Source organism: Cucumis melo, chromosome 5 (assembly GCF_025177605.1).
Source record: "Cucumis melo cultivar AY chromosome 5, USDA_Cmelo_AY_1.0, whole genome shotgun sequence".
In the NCBI taxonomy this organism is placed as follows: domain Eukaryota; kingdom Viridiplantae; phylum Streptophyta; class Magnoliopsida; order Cucurbitales; family Cucurbitaceae; genus Cucumis; species Cucumis melo.
The window spans coordinates 13692115-13711241 of record NC_066861.1 but is presented as its reverse complement, the minus strand read 5'-3'; positions in this window follow the sequence as shown (position 1 = coordinate 13711241).

Sequence of the window (19127 nt, the reverse complement as noted above, 5' to 3'; positions counted from 1 at the left end):
GGAGTAACCCAATGAAAATGCTATGATAAAATACATTTTCTCCTATCATCCTCAAATTTGAAAAGACTTTAAAGAACCTAGACTTGTTAAACAAAAATTGGATTGTGTATATTAAAAGATGATCATGTTTTAAAATCATACAAATTTATTGTCACTATCTCTCCTGACGCGAAAGACACTGCAACATTCGATTTAGAGCCCTTTGACAAACTTGCTCTATTTTGCATGTGTTTAGACTATCCACATCCTCAACAACCTGTTTTCAGCTCGAAAACTATCTTATTTAAACCTTTGCTGGAATCATTCTTAGACTGCACTAGAACATCGTTACTGCTTAACTTACACTTGCGCAATCCAATTAGTATTAACACATCCTTAATATGCACTTGCCACAAGCTAAGATTGATTCTTCCATCAAATAACTTTATTGATAAACATATAAAGTAGTCTATCTTAATCTATCATGATTTATCATAATATAGATAGATTGTGATATTTTGCTATATTTGTAAATATCTTCAAAAATATTGTGATTTAACCTAATCAATTTTAAGGATGATAATTACGTTTTAGTTTAAAATTACAAAAAAAAAGTTGATGGTATGGAACTTGCACCCAATGCAAAATATAAAAATGAAAAATTAGGCTCATGATCTAACATTTTAAAATTAGCGTAATTACAAATTAACAAGTCCAACTCAATTGAAATTTTCGAATGATCAAAATGCCCTAATAGTTAAAAATGTGGAACTGCATTTGATTACCTTTTGATTTTATCTGATTGTCATCTAATACCACTAATTATCAATGATATCTATTGCTATTTTATTGTTATCTGATTATTGTATGATTGTTATTTGATATTAATTGTTATCTGGTTATTAATGATATCTATTTACCATCTCATTGTTACTTAATTAATATTGATTGTTATTTAATTGCAAATAATATCGATTGTTATCTAACGACCACACTTTTTTTTTATAATTATTAAGTTGTCACATCCCACCGCATGCATCCTAACCTCGCAATGTGGCACGCGCGCGACTTAAGGCCTTGGTGCCTCTATTAAACTTCAAAGAACTTGATCTTAAGTCCTTGAGTCTTAAAACTTGGCTTTATTGCCTAGTTCAATCTTAAGTCCTTTGCTACTAAGCAATAAAGAAACAAAAAGCAAAGTAAAAATATAACAAAACTTCTCTTTTCATTAACTTAAGTCATACGTTTTGCAATACAATTTACATGTTTCTTAAGGTATATGAACTATAACAATAAACTTTAAACGCCTTGCACAGCTTCATTGCATGGTAGCTCGTCTTTTTTTACCCAACTTGGCCGTAACGCCTAACAATCCTGGGTAGGAAAAATTTCAACTATAAGTCAAATACTTAGTTAGTGATATTTTGAAATCCTTTTAGGAGAAAACAACACATTCAATTAACAAAGTTTGTAAAACAGGCTCTCAGCCCTCATTTCATAAAACATATAAATCACATATTAGCCTTACTTATTCCTTACCACCAAGAACATAAACCCCTCACACGCATAGCCTACTATGATGATCGCATCATCATCAGCATCTTTTGAGAATTTCTTAATTCATTTCTTGTTGCTCAGGCTACTAACACACCACATTGGTCAGCCTCTTACCGCCACGTGGTCTGCTCACCCCGCCCTATGGTTACCTTGACTCACTATGTCACTTAATTAGCTAGCTTATTGATAAGAATAAGACTAATAGTTTACCTCAACACAATATACAATCATAAAATATGATTTTAACTTGAAACATATAAACTCTTTTAGAAATCATGCTTCATATAAACATTAACGTATATTACACTATACAAGACAACATAAAATCTAGAAGAAAATCTTTTAAATCTTTAAACATCCAAAATCAACTCACAACACTAAGTATTTCCTTTTTCCTCAGAACGCCTAGTCTCGTTTCTTTTCTTTTCTCGTCAAATGCTTAGCTTCTTCCTTTCAGCAGAGTACTCCTTATAATTTTAGCTTAATCCTTCTTCTTCAGACCTTTCTCCCTATATTTACACTAATCCCAAATTAGATTAGTCATTCATAAGTGATTTTATTAACTTGTCGGCTCCTGCTTAAAGTGCTACATGTGTAAGCTTAATAACTTTTCAAACCATGTTTTTGCTTAAACTTTTAACGTGATCCTTTAAGTACAATTAATAAATTTCCCAAAAAATTCTTAACTCTTTAACGCTTAACTTCAACTCGTGTTGAACTTCAACCTGCCTACTTAGCTTTGTTCCCCTTCTCCTTCTCCTCCATCGCCTATCTTCAATGCCAAGCATCAAAACGCCTAATTCAAAATTCATTATAAACAAACTCTTATTTTGTTTGACACTTCAATTCCAAACACGAGTCTCACATAAGTAGAATATGATAACCATCTCATTACCTTCCAGCTCTCGTCAATTATCAAGTAGTTTTTAATTATCTCATATTTTCATGCGATTACCTTTCATTGTTAATTGGTAAGGATTTTTTTATTGCATTATGAATGTGATTTGATTACCTTACAATTTTTTTGTAAATTGCTAAGTAGTTTCTGATTACCATCCATTATTGCAATCTACAAACACGTCTATCATCCCATTATCACTATGAAAAATGATCAAAGGAAGCTCAACCATAATGAAAGACTAAGATAGTCCTTTGATTATTGTCTGATTGTTATTTTGTTACCTTCTGATTGTCATCTGATTGCTCTACTTCTTTTCAATTTTAGTTAGCTCATGAGATAGTCATTTAGTTACCTTCCCATTAACATTTGACTTTTTTTTTTTTTGTCATAGTAATTTTTTATATATAAATAAATCATGGGAGTACTTGATATCTTATAAAACTCATATGACGATCACAAACTACTAATTATTACATAGAAAATAAGATAGTAATTAGATGATAATAAAAAGAGAATTAAAGTCTTTGTGATGAATTCCCACATCTCAAACCATATATATCTTCCCATGTAACTCAATAAGTAAGTCCAACTATTCCACCAAAATGTAATCAATCCGATTGACATTTTATTATCATATGATTGCCATTTGATTGAGTTTTTAAACACTAATTAAAAGTATTTAACTAGACTAAAACCAATAATATTTTGCAAATAAGTTCATTTTCATTATTTTTAGGACTCCATCGTGATTCACATAAAAAGAGAAGGAAATTGGTGTTGCTTCGGAAGAAAAACGGACAATTAGAAAGAGCAAATAACTTCTTTTTTTTTTTTTTTGCTAACACTAAATATTATTTTTGAAAAATTAGAAATACTACCTTCAATTGAAATGGGTTTACAACTTGCAAACTCCAAACAAAAACACAAATTGAAACAACCAACAAAATAATTAAAAACTATAATCCTTATCCTTGCTATATTAAATATTAGTTATTGTTTAATTTAGAAAAAGAAAAAAATCATTTATATTCAATTTGTAAAAAAATTATTAATTATAATTTTTATAATTGATTTATTATGTTTATTTATTTATTTAATATAAAGAACAAAATAAATATTAACGGTTCATTATCTCTTCAAATTCTTACCTCCATTATAGAATGATTTAACTATTCATTTCAATAATTTAATTTCTAAAAATTATGAATTTATATTAATTAATGATGAGATCTCAAAAGTCGGTGTAATGTTTTATTTTCTTCAACTATATATAAAGATATCTCTTCAACCATTTTTTTTCAAACACTTGAATTTCTCCCTACTTAGTTTGATTTTCTTATATTTTACTCGTCACGTGTGTTTTCTCTTTATGGCAAAAGTATATGTTTTTTTCTTATACTAATTTCTAATTTTCTATTATATAATATTGATTGATTCAACCCTCATCATTTATATTTGACTTTATTTTTATGTTGCAATATATTTAATTTTTTATGCTATAATATGTTAATACTTGATGATTTAAGAGAAAAATTTGAAGATATAAATATAAGAAAATAGAAAAATGATACAATGTTAACTGCGACTTCAAGCTCTAACAATGTTTTGAGTTATATTATTATCATAGTTGTTGCTAAAGTGGTGTGAGAAACTTATGTATCCATTCTTCTTTTTAGTAATGAGAGAGAACTCACATACAATATATGTGTATATATATCTCTTATCTTTGGAAGTAAAAATGTAATTTTTCAAATGATTTATTATAATATAGTTTTACCTTTTTAATAAATATTTCTATGTAGTTGAAAATAAACTAACTGTTTTTCTTTCTTTTTTCTTATCCATTTTGTTGGTGGTTCAAGTTCAAGGTGGATTTTCTTATTTCTCTTTTCTTTTTTGTTATATTTTATTTTTAGATTTGGATTGTTCTATTGAAATTTGTGAAGTCATTTTTATAAAATTTATTTCTAGATCACATTTAGAACTACATTTTGCCGAGCATAATTAATGCGAATATGTGATCTAAGAATTTTTTTAAGTGACATTCATAAAAATTGTTACAATGGAACAAAAATGAAGAATAAGTAGATGCTTGGAGATCGATTGTTATGGTTGAAGAGGTAATTTATCTCTCTCTCTATATTAATGTTTACTTCTAAATTACAATTGTAGTACATTGTTTAATCTCATTTTAAGTTACTCTTAGTGGTAAAAAAGAACATAGCTCATTTATCATCAAAGTGTATTAGTTATACTAAAAAAGTTACTCTTAGTAACGTATTATTTTGTTTAGTAATATTTAAATATAAAAAGGCAACAATATAATTTTTACACGTACAACGCATGTTAATATTTTCTAGTGCTTTTAAAAGAGACAATAATGCCAGTTTTTTTAAAAAGGCAATTAACTGAGTCAAGATTTATTTTATCTAATCAATAATGGCAATAATGTTTTTTCCTCTCCAACCTCCATACTCTCCTACTGCTTCAATCATTTTCTTGTTTGGTTTACGATCGTCCTAATAACTATTTCCTCAACTAAACACAATGAAAACCTAGAATTTTTTAAATCAAAATCGAAAAATATAAAAAAGAATGGAAAGATGAAAGCGTGATTCCTTATTAATCAAAAAGATAAATTGAAATCATATTTGAAGGAAGCAAAAATCGAACGAGGTGTTTTCTTTAGCATAAGAAAATTTCAGAGTAAATTATGAAAGAATAAGAGTTGAGAGAGAGACACGTGTTCGCAAATGAGGATAATTTTGGTATTTATAAAAGTAAAATAATATTATTTTGATTTACCTAATATTATTAACAATTTTTTAAATATATATTAAACAAAAGTAATACGATTTTAGTTAAAAGGTGTGCTACCTGATTCAAATCCCCATACATTTATATGCCAAAAATTTAAAATACTCAAGCTGGCAGAATATTTATGATGGCAACTTGTAAGATTTTCCATTTCTCTAGAAAAAAAAAGTCATTTTCAATTTTCAAAATTATTTTAATTATTAAAAATAATATCGACTAAGTTAGAATAGATGTCTGTATTGTAATCTATTATAATAAAAATACAATTTTATTATATTTGTAAATAGGTTAGTTCAATCTACCGTATGGATTATACGTAAAAAGATCTCAATTTTTTATTGGAAAATTGGAAATTTCTTTTGAAGAAATGTAAAAGAAAGACTAAAATAAAGATGAGTATATAAAATTGAAAAGAACACTTCTAATGGGATGCATCAATTATTAATACAGTACATATAATCAATTAGTTTAATAGTAAAAGGGGAAGTGAGAAGACATGGGGCAGTATGGAGGGTTAGTCGGTGGGCAACATAGAGATTCACATAAAAATTGGCTGACAATTAACATGTGACCCGTTCTCCACCAACAAGAAATAATGCCCTCTTTCAAACAACAAATTAAGACATTTTATCAAATTTTAATGTCAAACTCAGAGTTTCTTTTTTAAATAAATTAATTCTTGTATTGATCATTTCTTTTAATAAATTAATTCTTATATTCAACCACACAAACCCTTTTTTCTTTTTTCTTTTTTTTTTAAGAATAAACAAAACCACACTAACAATGTCACATAACCTCATCCTATAGAGTCGAGGAAAACCAAACAGAAACCACTATCCCAACACTTCCACCTTCTTCAAAGCTACCAAGATGATGAGCCACCCACCCTTTGCAAAGTAAAAGCATTTCCTAAAATCCAATACCTGAGCGGTTGCAGTCAAACACTCACCATTCATTTGAATTGACTTAACAAAAAAATATTTTAAAAAATTTAATATTTTCTTTTTGAAAATTGTTTAAAATACATTTAAAAAACTATTTTAAGTGACTTACAAACACCCTAGATTTTTTCAAAATAACTTATTTTTAAATTAAACGTTTGAAAATGTAATCTAAATACATCATCAATCTTAACAAGAAAATTACTCAACTCATAACAATCTTGATTAAAATAGCCCAAACAAGAAATAAGATCATAACAATCAGACTCAACCATAACAAGATAAAGCAGGTTAACCACACAAACTCTGGTTAGGTGAAATAACTTTGATCTTCAAGTTGCATACTTTGGTGAACTGAACTCTAAGATAAACTCACAAAATTTATAATTCATAGATAACAAATTCAACATATATTCTCAATTTAAAATATTTATAATCATTCAACCTTGGTTAAATTATAAGTTGGGTCTTGAAACTTATGTTTTTGTAACGTTCCAATTCCAAGTAAATTTAATTTAAGCAAAGTTGCAAATATATAAATTAGATGAAAAGTATTAACATAGATAACAACACTTTACAAAAATTGTAAATAAAATAAAATCTACCAATAATAGAAGTCTATCATTTTACTATCACATTTTTTGATTTTAATGATACAATAAAATAATGAAATTTGAGATAGAGAGAGAAAAATGTGTCATAAATGTAAAAAAGATGCGTGTTTTGGGGTAAAAATGTGAATTTTCGAACTATAGTAATTTATGACACTTTTTAATTGTCACCCATTTATGATATTTAATAAATATCATTAAATCAATTTAATTATTTTTTAAATAAGAAATGTATGTTAAAATTTGGAAAATTGTATTGGATAGCATGATGAGAATATGTTTTAGCAATTATGGCATATACTTTTTAAATTTTGCAAATATGACAAATTTAATCTCTAAAATATTATGGAGATATTTTCTACTTAAAATTTTGGGGCGACAAGAAGAATAGTAAAATCTAAGGTTTACTTTGGATAAATGTCAAATTTATTTTTAAATTGTCAAAATAGCAAAACAGTTAATTTCCACATAATAAATAGGATAACTATGCCTTAGATGCCCCTACCTACTTTACAATATAGACTCCTAAATACAATAGTAAGAAAAACCACAAATACCCTGTAATTAATACATACTATGCACTCCCTTCAATTTTCTAGTTTTTCCTCCCAAAAAAATAAACCATCTTTTGTAAAGCTTTCCGGCGTATTTGTTCTTCCGTTTTTTAAAAAACGTTTTCCGGCACATTTCCACCGTCGCTTTTCTACCATAGCTTTCTCTTCCGTTTTTCCACCGTCGCTTTCTCTTTCGTTTGCCACCGTCGCTTTCTCTTCTGTCGCTTTTCCACCATCGATTTCTCTTCCGTCGCTTTTCCACTGTTTGCACACCCTTCCTTTTTTTAATCGGTTTGCCCACCCAAAGTATCGGTGAGTTATTTCGTTTCACGCTTCTGTTCCTTCTTCAACCTTTGGATTTTTCCTCTGTTTTCTGCATGTATCGGTAAAAAATACCGAGTTATCAAAATTTTCTTCAAATTTTCTCCGGTTCTAACATTCTTCAAATTTTCAAATGGCTTTCCACCCGCATCGTCGCTTTCCACCTTCTTCTTTTAGTACAATTTTTCGTTTTCCTTAATTCCGGTTGATTGTCTTTCGTGAATCTTCTATTTTTGTTTCCCTTAATTCCGGTTGGTTGGCAAAATTAAAGATAGATCATATTTTATTTGGCATGATTTTAGGGAGGGTTGGGATTTGATTCTAAATTTAAATTTTCATTATATTTGTCATAATTTTAGGGAATGGTTGGAATTTGAATTTGAATTTTACTTGAGATTTGAAATTTAAATCTTTTAAATGATTTTTCGTTACTTTTTTAATATTTTTGTTAATAGTTAATTATTGCATCATCTTTATCATTATTTTAAGAAGTATTCATTGCATTAAAATTATAGGACGTTAATAGCTAAAGTTTGAATATATAATTATTAAAGGTAAAAATCGGAATAATTAGGGGATATTGAAACCAATTGAATATGTTTAGGGATCTTTGAAAGAATATAATAATTTTTTGATTTAGTTAATAATTATCATAAGTGGGTGTGTTCACAAATACACTGTAATCGAATATGTGATATTTTATTTGATTTTTCTATCTCCTTAAATATACTGTATTTGAATCTGGACAGTTCTCATCCGTTGAGTTTTATTTGATCATTGTCGGGGAATTTCGATATAAGTAACATAATCCAAGACACATCCTTATCATCAACAATCCGAATGAGTTTCAAATTGTTGCAATCTTTCCAGTAAACGGTCAACCTAGAGACATAAACTTTTGAATTTGGAAAAAGTCTACGTTGGATACAATTTGCAAATTCTTGAAATGCGGATGAAACTGGAACATATACATCAAGGAGGCGATAGTCAATATACCGGCAGGACTCAATCCATCTACCATCGAATACGGTCTTCACTCGTTGTAAACCCATGGAAAAAATTCAAAGGGAACACATTTATCAAATAAAGTATTCACTGCTAGATTGTATATAGGAGGGATGAATATTAAATTAAATTATTGTTTCATATATTATACGGGTACCTGTTTCATTTGTAGGGATCACGTTTTAATTTGATGTAATGGTCGGATATTACGAAAATATGGTAGACAAGGGCAAAGAAATAAAATGTATATAGCATAATCTTATGAATATAATGTTGGGAAGACAATATTAGTTATTTTTCTAAAGTAGTTTAGAATATAAAGATGTTAAAATTTCAAAAATAATATGTTTTGCTCCGTTCTTCGTTGAAATTTATGTTTTAATGGCCATGAACGTTCCGGTGAAATTTCAAAAAGATTGTCTTTCGGTGAATCTTGTGTTTGGTTTCGATTAATTCCGGTTTGTTGGCAACATTAAAGATAGATCACAATTTTAGGGATATTCCCAATTTTAGGGATAATTCCGGTTTGTGTTTTGGCATGATTTTAGGGATAGTTGGGATTTGAATCTAAACTTATGTATTCCCATTATATTTGCCGTAATTTTAGGGAATGGTTGGAATTTAAATTTGAATTTTGAATGTTTTAAATGCTTTTCCGTTAGGTTTTTTTTAATGTTTTTGTATATGGTTAATTATTGCATCATGTTTATCATTATTTTAGGAAGGAAGAATTCATTGCATTAAAATTTTAGAACCTAATCATTGCGTTAATAGCTATTGAAGGAAAAAATCGGTAGCTAAAGTTTGAATATATAATTATTGAAGGGAAAAATTGGAATAATTAGAGGATATTGAAATCAATTGAATATGGTTAGGGATCTTTGAAATAATATAATAATTATTTGATTTGGTTAATAATTATCATAAGTGGGTGTCTTTACAGATACACTGTAATCGCGGCTATGTGATGTTTTGTTTGATTTCCTAGGTTCCTTAAATATACTGTATTTGATTATAGACAGTTCTCATCCGTTGAGGGACATTTTCGATTGAAAAAAGTTGAAAATTATTCCAGGCAGCTAGTTTTTCTATAAATAAATAAAAAAATAAAAACAGTTTGCTATTTTAACAATTTCCATTCTTATGTTTTTCGTTTCCACGGATTCCCCTAAAAATTTTTATTATTCTCAAACTGGCCCATACATTCTTCTCTCTTTGTTGATCATCTCCCTTTAATGCTTCATCTTCCACTTTCTCTTCTTCTTTTTTGTAAACCTCTATATCATACTTGTATTCATAATAAAAAATTAATCTAATAATAAAAAATGTTTGTTTTTCTCAAATACAATTTTTCGGTTGATTTTTCGTAGGTTCTCTAAAAATTTAAAAAAACTATCGTTCGTTCAATCTTTATTTTCGGCATTTTTATCTCCTTTTTCTTTTCACCATTTTTTATCATCATCTTTTGTTAAATTTAAGTTCTTTCTTCAAACTTTTTCAAATGGTTGCTTTCAAACACAACAACATTTTCACTTTTTAAAATACATTCCATCTTAAATATTTATTATTCTCAAACTACCATTCAATAATCTATTTCTTCTTCCGTTTTTAATATCTTAATCATCTCATATTTCTTCTCCCACTTTTTAAGGCCTCAATCATTATTTTTTCTCCCACTTTGTATCAGTTTTGTATATTAGTATTGTGATGTACTTATATTATATGTATTAGTTGATTGATATATTTACTACATGATTTCCATTTTTTTCAAATTTTATGCAATTCAATGTAGCATTATTAAGTATATGAATGAAGTAACTTAGTGTAGCAAATATATAATATGTATCAAGATATACTAGTGAAATATATTAAGTGTATCATCAGAATCTCAAGTGTATCAAGTGTGTTTTAATCAATCGAGCGTATCGGTAGATATAGAAAATATACCAACAGTACATCAATGACATTAAACATATGAACTGCATCAAGTGTATTAAATCTGTCGATTGTATCGATGAAAGTATAAAATATTTATCAATAGTGTATTAAGTGTATCAAACTTATTAAGTGCATTAAACCTAATCGAGTGTATCGATAATGTAATGTATCATGCTTAGTGCATCAAGTGTCGTTAATTAATTAAGTGTATTTTCAAAGTTTAACAAATGTATCAACAACATATCAAGGTATATAAAACCAATGATGTGTATCAATTATTGTTAAATTCATCTTGTATATTTGCAAAGCATAACAAGTGTATTAACAACACATCGCAACACATCGAGTGTATTAATCACACATCGAGTGATGAGTGAAAATGTTGATAATTCTAATGGGTAGATTTGTAATTTTTTATTTTTCAAATACGGGTTGGGTTTGAATTTTGTCATTTTTGTAAATTTAAAAATGGCGTGCTATGAAACTAATTTATCAAACTAATTTTGCTAAATTTGCAAAAGCGCCTTCAAAACTTTCCCTCTTTTTTCAATATCTTTTTCGATCATTTAATTTTAATATATTAAAAATATTTTCTTTCATCTCTCTCTTAATTTCTCTTTTCTTTCATCTTCGTTATCCAAAAAAATCCATCTCCCTCTTACTTTCCCTTCTCTCTTCAATATTCCTTTACGAACCACTCTACCATAAAAATCTCAACGAACTCTCTCTCTACCAAGTCTACAATCGTCGTCCACACGTCGCCCACCACTTCTTACACTGGTTAGTGGAGGATAAATGACCATGGCATTGGAAGAGAATGAAATGAACCACTCCAATTTCATCTAATTTAACATGAAATTAAAATTTAGAAAAAAAAATAGAATTCAACAATAATTACTTAGAATTTTGAAATTTTCCTTTTGGTTTTGGATTATTTTCATTGATTTCAAACGGTAGACGATCACGAGAGTCCAACGTAATTGTGGGATTAGATTAGTGATTGATTTTATGAGTTTTTGAGAGTAAACGTGAATATGCAAATTTTCCACAAATTTCAAAATTCTCATCAAATTCCAAAATTGTTACTACAATTAAGGAACATCTTTCAGTATTTATAAGGAAATTAAGGTGATCAAAAATTAATTGTGACACTTAATCAAAAGGTGAAAGGGGAGGAAAAAATCTCACCTCTTCATGAAATTCAAATATTTGAATTTCAATTTGATTTTTCAAAATTGATTTTCTAAATATCCATTTTTTAATTATTTTATTATTTAATAATAATTAATATAAATAAAATAATAATATTAAATCAAATACCGATTAATCCAATTGAATTAATTCGAATATTTATTTGAGTTTTTCAATATTTAAATCTTATTTATATATCACCCGATTCTCAAAAAATTCGTTAATTATATTAATAAAAATTAATTCGAACTCTTCGAGTTTTTTTATCACATTGTTCTAAATTTTATTACCATAATGAGCTAGTAGAGGGACCTAGTGGACTTATAGATCATGATCACCAACAATTCAAGATTATCTGACTAAATTCTTTTATACCAAACTAATTGACATTCATTAACTAACGGGTCATTCCACTAAAATTCCGTAGTTGCACTCCTCTCACTATAGATATATTTATGTCCACTTGATATAACCATGAATAGTAATTTAACCCTTCATAGGCTATTCATAATCTCAACTAGGTCAATTTACCATTTTATCCTTGAGATTACTTCTTGTTCCTTAAGTACCACTAATCCTCTAATGAACAACTTGTTTAAGGTTCAACTTGTAAATTAAATCCCTTTCGAGCCAATGAGAGGGTGAGGCTCTTGTTCAAAACCTGAATTCAGTGCATAAGGGTACAACTTATCTACTGACTCTAAAGAGGTCAGGAGTGAACTCCATCTTTCACCCTATGTCCCCAATTAACTATCTACCCAGTCTTACCCATATGTGAAATGAGAGGCATATTGGGCCAACACTAATGAGCTATCCTCACTTATGCAGATTTAAGGATAATCCCTTGTGAAGAGGAGTTCATAGTTAAATCAAGATTAAGGTTAAGTTATTCAGGTCATCAAATTAAAAGAAATAGTCAGTTTTAAAACGTCAATTGTGTTATAATGTAAAAATGACTACTAAATGTCCAGTTTTATGCAAACTCTTTACATAGAATATCCCCACTTTTATGTCTCTACATGAACGATTCAAGATCACATTGTTTGTACTAACTACAAAGCAGGCTTGCAGGTCGCATTCATAGTGCTACCAGAATAAGGCACCCAACCTTATTCATATACCATAGAAACCGTTTAGGCTATGAATTTGAACTTGATCCACATTTATATCTCAACATAAAGTTCAAGTCTACAAGATAGCTTCGGGACCTTAGTTTATTGGATTCAAGATTATAGTATTCTATTTTACTAACAAATAATTGCAACAGTTAGATTGTTGGTTCCGTTGTTTAATTTCACCACAGATTCGATGTACATTAGTCATGCTATGACTGCTTGGAGGTCCTTCGTTGGCCTATGTCTAGGAGATTGGTAACGTTTGGAGTAAGCTTGATGTATTTTTCTAAAAAGATTTGGTTACACCCTTTAATGTTTGGGCATTTTCTTAGGATATTTTAGAATACTCATTAGCTTTTGACTCAAAGTGGCTGATGGCCATTGTGTTTTAGTGTTGGATTTAAGCTTCAGAGGAGTTTTAAAAGTTTTTTGGGGTGCTGTTTAACAGCATTAGCTTGTGAGTACTTTACTTTAAATGATTTCTAAAGAAATTTACATGTTTAATTGCATTTAGAGGCTTTCTCAAATGTTTATGGTCTCCAAGTTAAGGTACGAGCTTATTTAAATGTTTTCATGGAATAATGTTTGTACTATACAATTACCTCTGAATGTGCAAATTTGCTTCCCAATCCAATTACTTATGTGAAGGGGGCCTATTGCAATTACATCAGTGAAGATTTTGTTGCCTATGAGAAATGGTTCAGTAATATCTGACCTATGATACGAGTGTATAGTAGAAGACGGTATAATATGATTAAATGTTATTGATGTTTGAAGGATCTTATGAAAAGCTTCTATAAATTTACTGCACTATGTTTATAAAGATTTCTATGCTAAAATTATTGAGCATAACTATTTGGAAACGATGTTTTGAAAATATCACTCACTTGACATTTTAAGCTCATTCTTTCAAAATGTTGTCACTTTCTAGGTAAGGGTCATGTTGCCCTAAGTTGAGCGTATTGCTGCCATGCCAACCAGTTTCTTAAGAAGAAATTACAAATTATTATAGATAAGCAATACTGAGATTGGTGGAGGTTGTATAGAGAATTGTATAGAAATCTAGATAGTCAAAATCTCTATAAGTAAAATTATGTATAGTTTAATATTGTAATGAGTTGGCCTGCACTTGAATATCATTAAGATTAGAATGAGGTTTATGTTTTTGCTAGTTTTTTTAAAAGATTAAACGAGTAGGATCGACAGGTATCATCGAGGTAAGAGATGTTATCGATTGACCTCATGTTGTCTCTTGGGTCATGAGTAGATGATACACGAGGGGTGTGATAGAGTGCAAGCAAGAAAAAGATTAGGGGTTTTCAAGTCAAAGAAGAGCAGAAAAACTCATGCAAATGCAACCATTGTAGAATCTTGATTCAATATATAGATCTTTGGTTTCTAATTTAGTTTGTGCTACACAAGAAGAACTAAAAGGTGAGACTTGACTTTTTTGAAAGTTTACTCATTTTTTAACAATTTTTTTTTTGAAGAAAGCTTGAGAAATTTTGATGTTAAGTTAATGAAATTTTAAGAGAAAGACAGAGCGTAGAATTTTCACGTAGATCAGAAGAGTCTCTGGTTGTTTTACCATCCTAGAATGAGGTTGTGATCCGAAGAGTCTTTGATATTTTTGTAAAGTTTATTCAATTTCCTATAACTTTTATGAAGAACTCGTGAGCCAATTATTACTGAATGTAGGTTTAATTTCAGGAAACAAAGTAGAGTGTAGCAAAAAACATGAAATTAGAGTAGCTGTGTTTCGAGGGCTTTCTAGATAAACTCACTGAGAATCTCATTTTCATTCCTTCAAGTAAGTTGTAGAAGATTCCAAAATAAAGAGTTTGGTATAAAGTACATAAATGTTGATCAATTATTGAGAAAGTTATGAGTATTTAAAAAAAGTATGGAATGTGATTTTACTCCTTACGATTGGAATTCAATAGCGATATGTTTAGTACTTGATCTTTAATATGTCATAAAAAGTACGTAATTTGAAATTACATAAAAAGATGAGAATGTTCGAGGGTTCTAATTCTTAGTTTTATTTGCTTGTTAGGCCGACACTACAAGAACGCACAAAATTCCGTCGGGGTAAGTGACGTCGGGAAACATCACATGCCGACGCCGTAAGGGGGTGTCGACAAAGAGTGAATATTTCCCCATGTTGGACATCTGATGTCAGGAAATGCCAGACCATCTCTGATGCCATACACATAAACGTTGTGGAAAAGGAAATAATTAAATAATGATTTCCTTTTCCTCGACACCATGCATTCATACTACTACAAAAATGAGTTTAATTGACGCTTACAGTTTTGAAATACTTGATGTTTTTAATAAAAACTGTCAAGTAAAATGAAAAAAACATTAAGAATAACAAAAACAAAAACAAAAAAAAAAAAAAAAAAAAAAAACAAACAAAAACAAAAATGAAAAAAAAAAAAAGAAAAACGCATAATTTTTCAAAATTTTCAATATTTGACAAGTTTGCGCAAGTACTTGGACATGTTTTAAAGGTCAATTATTACCTTTTCTTAAATAAAATTTTCCATTTTTCTCTAAAAAAAGGTTATTCCTATTGTAAATATAATGATATATTATAAATGTAGATATCTATAACCTACATAGGTTACAATTTTCATATAACTCTTACATTCAATTCCATATTGTAACATCCATCCCATTGAATTCCATAATGTAACTTATACCATAAGATGTCATATAAATAGAGGAGTGTGATGCCATTGTAAGACACACCACAATTGAGTTCAATTGTCTTCTCTTCTCCTTCTCTTCTCTATTCTTCTCTTTGTTTTGTTTCATTATTCTTTATTTCATAACACGTTATCAACACGACACTCTACAATTTTATTATTTGCAAAAGGTAGGTTATAATTTTAGTTTGTTTTTATGGTATTTGTGAATATTGCATGAAACAATCCATGTATACATCATGCATAGTTTAAATGTTTAAGAATGTAATATTTTATACCTATTGCATGTTGTAATTTTACATATTACGTTTACATAGTTATTGTTTGTTAAAAAATATTTTTAGTTCATGATAAGATTATGATTTAGTTCATCTTTAATTTCTTTATGATTTATATGTTTGGTTCTTATATCAACTATTTTAAGATATATGTACAGTTTATGGGTTTTTTATCATTTGTGTTTATAATTTAGTTGTTTACTTTCTATTAGTATAAGTTTTGTAATTGTTTTTATGATCTAAATGCTTTTATCAATTTACTTAAGTATGTTGTAAAATTAACATTTTTGGTGTGTATTGTTGTTAATTTTCCATAATATGATATGTAATTTTTATTTGTAATTTTAATTATTGTACATTAACATGCATGTTTTGAATTATTATATATGAGTTCTATTGATTTTTGTATCATGTGCATAATATGATATTTATCTAAGTTGTCTTAGAATGCATGTTTGACATGTTTATTAAATTTCTAATATAAGTTAGTTTATTTGTTCTTTGTTATAGTTTTACCATGTCAAGTCTTACCAAATTAGAATTTCTAGCTCTTGATATCAATGGTGATAATTATTTATCATGGGTGCTTGATACTGAAATTCATTTGGATGCCATGAATCTTGGAGAAATGATTAAAGAAGGAAACACGACTTCAAGTCAAGAAAAGGCGAAAGCCATGATTTTTCTTCGACATCATCTTCATGAGGGACTAAAGATTGAATATCTTACGATAAAAGATCCCTATAAACTATGACAAAGTTTAAAAGAAAGGTATGATCATAAAAAAATGTTATTCTTCCTAAAGCTCGATATGATTGGATGCACTTAAGGTTGCAAGATTTTAAATCAGTAAGTGATTAAAAGATCCCTATAAACTATGACAAAGTTTAAAAGAAAGGTATGATCATAAAAAAAATGTTATTCTTCCTAAAGCTCGATATGATTGGATGCACTTAAGGTTGCAAGATTTTAAATCAGTAAGTGATTATAATTCCGCATTATTTAAAATTTGTTCAAAATTATTGTTATGCGGAGAAAAAGTTACTGATGAAGATATGTTAGAGAAAATCTTTTCAACATTTCATGTCGAATATGCTCCTGCAGCAGCATTATCAAGAAAGAGGTTTTAAAAAGTATTCTGAACTCATATCATGTCTTCTTGTGGCTGAACAAAACAATGAGTTATTAATGAAATACCATGAATCTCGACCAACTGAAGCAACACCATTCCCTGAAGAGAATGTTGTATTTTTAAATAATATTAATGATCGAGGTCGAGGTCGTGGTCGTAATTGTGGTCGAGGTCGTGACAGTGGTAGAAGAAGAAGTAATTATACTTTACGTGGTAATAATAATTTAGATTTCAAGAAAACCACAAATGATGATCATAGAAGGAAGACTCCACAAAATAAGAAAATTAAAAATGGTGAAAATCAATGCTTCCGTTGTGGTATGAAAGGTCATTGGACTCGTACTTGTCGTACATCCAAGCACTTAGTCGACCTCTATCAAGCCTCATTGGAGGAAAAAGGGAAGAATGTGGAAGTAAACTTTGCCTATCAAGATGATGTATTTGACCCTTCCAACATGACTCATTTGGATGTGGCGGACTTCTTTGAGTCTCCCGAAGAGAAAAATGATGTTAATGAAGGAGTAGCAAACAATGCTTGAAGCAAATGTCAATACAATATCAGGTTCTACAAACTTGATTGAAGGTTTTAGTAGAGCAAACCTTATTTTGCCTAGAGGAACAAAATTCACAATTAGTAATGCTTTGTTCTCTAGTAAGTAAAAAAAAAACTTATTGAGTTTCAAAGAAACTCATTGAGTTTCAAAGAAACTCATTGAGTTTCAAAGATATACGTCAAAATAGTTATCATGTTGAAACTAACAATAAAAATAATATAGAATATCTTTATATTACATTTATTGTTTCACATGAGAAGCGTATATTGGAAACATTGTCTACATTTTCTTCTGGATTATATTATACTCATATACGAGGAATTGAAACATATGCCACCATGAACCCGAAGTTCATGAATTTAAATATGTTTACTGTTTGACATGATCGATTTGGTCATCCCGGGTCAATAATGATGAGAAGAATTATTGGAAATTCTCACGGACATCCACTAAAGAACCAGAAGATTCTTCAATCCAATGAATTATCATGTATTGCTTGTTCTCAAGGAAAATTAATTATTAGGCCATCACTAGCCAAAGTGGGAGTTGAGTCACCTACATTTTTAGAATGAATTCATGGTGACATATGTGGACCAATCAATCCACCAAGTGGACCATTTAGATATTTCATGGTTTTAATTGACGCATCAAGTAGATGGTCACATGTGTGTTTATTATCAAGTCGAAACCTTGCATTTGCACGATTACTTGCTCAAATAATCAAATTAAGAGCACAATTTTCGGATTATATAATAAAAAACTTTCGACTTGATAATGCTGGTGAATTTACATCCCAAGCATTTAATAGTTATTGCATGTCAACTGGGATAAATATTGAACATCCTGTAGCTCATGTTCATACACAAAATGGTTTGGTAGAATCATTTATCAAGCATTTATAATTGATTGCCAGACCATTACTTATGAGAGAAAAACTTCCATTATCTATATGGGGTCATGCTATTCTGCATGCAGCGCCACTTATACGCATAAGACCGACATCTTATTATAAGTATTCCCCAACACAATTAGCTTATGGCCAAGAAACAAATATTTCTCATTTGCGAATTTTTGGTTGTGCAATATATGTTCTAATTTTCCCACCACAACGTACTAAAATGGGACCTCAAAGAAGGTTAGAAATATATGTCGGATTTAAATCCCTATCAATTATTAGATATCTTGAACCCTTGACGGGGGATGTATTTACTACACGATTCGCTGATTGTCATTTTAATGTGACAAATTTTCCAATAGTAGGGGGAGGAATTAAGAAGTTGGAAAATGAAATTGACTGGAATGTATCGTTATTGTCTCATTTAGATCCTCGTACAAAGCAATGTGAACTAGAAGTTCAAAAGATAATTCATTTACAAAGTGTAGCAAACCAAATGCCAGATACATTTCCAGATACTAAGAAAGTGACCAAGTCATATATTCCAGATGCAAATGCTCCATCTAGAATTGAAATCCCAACTCAACAAGTTGATACAATTAATCAGCGTTGTGCCAAAAGCGT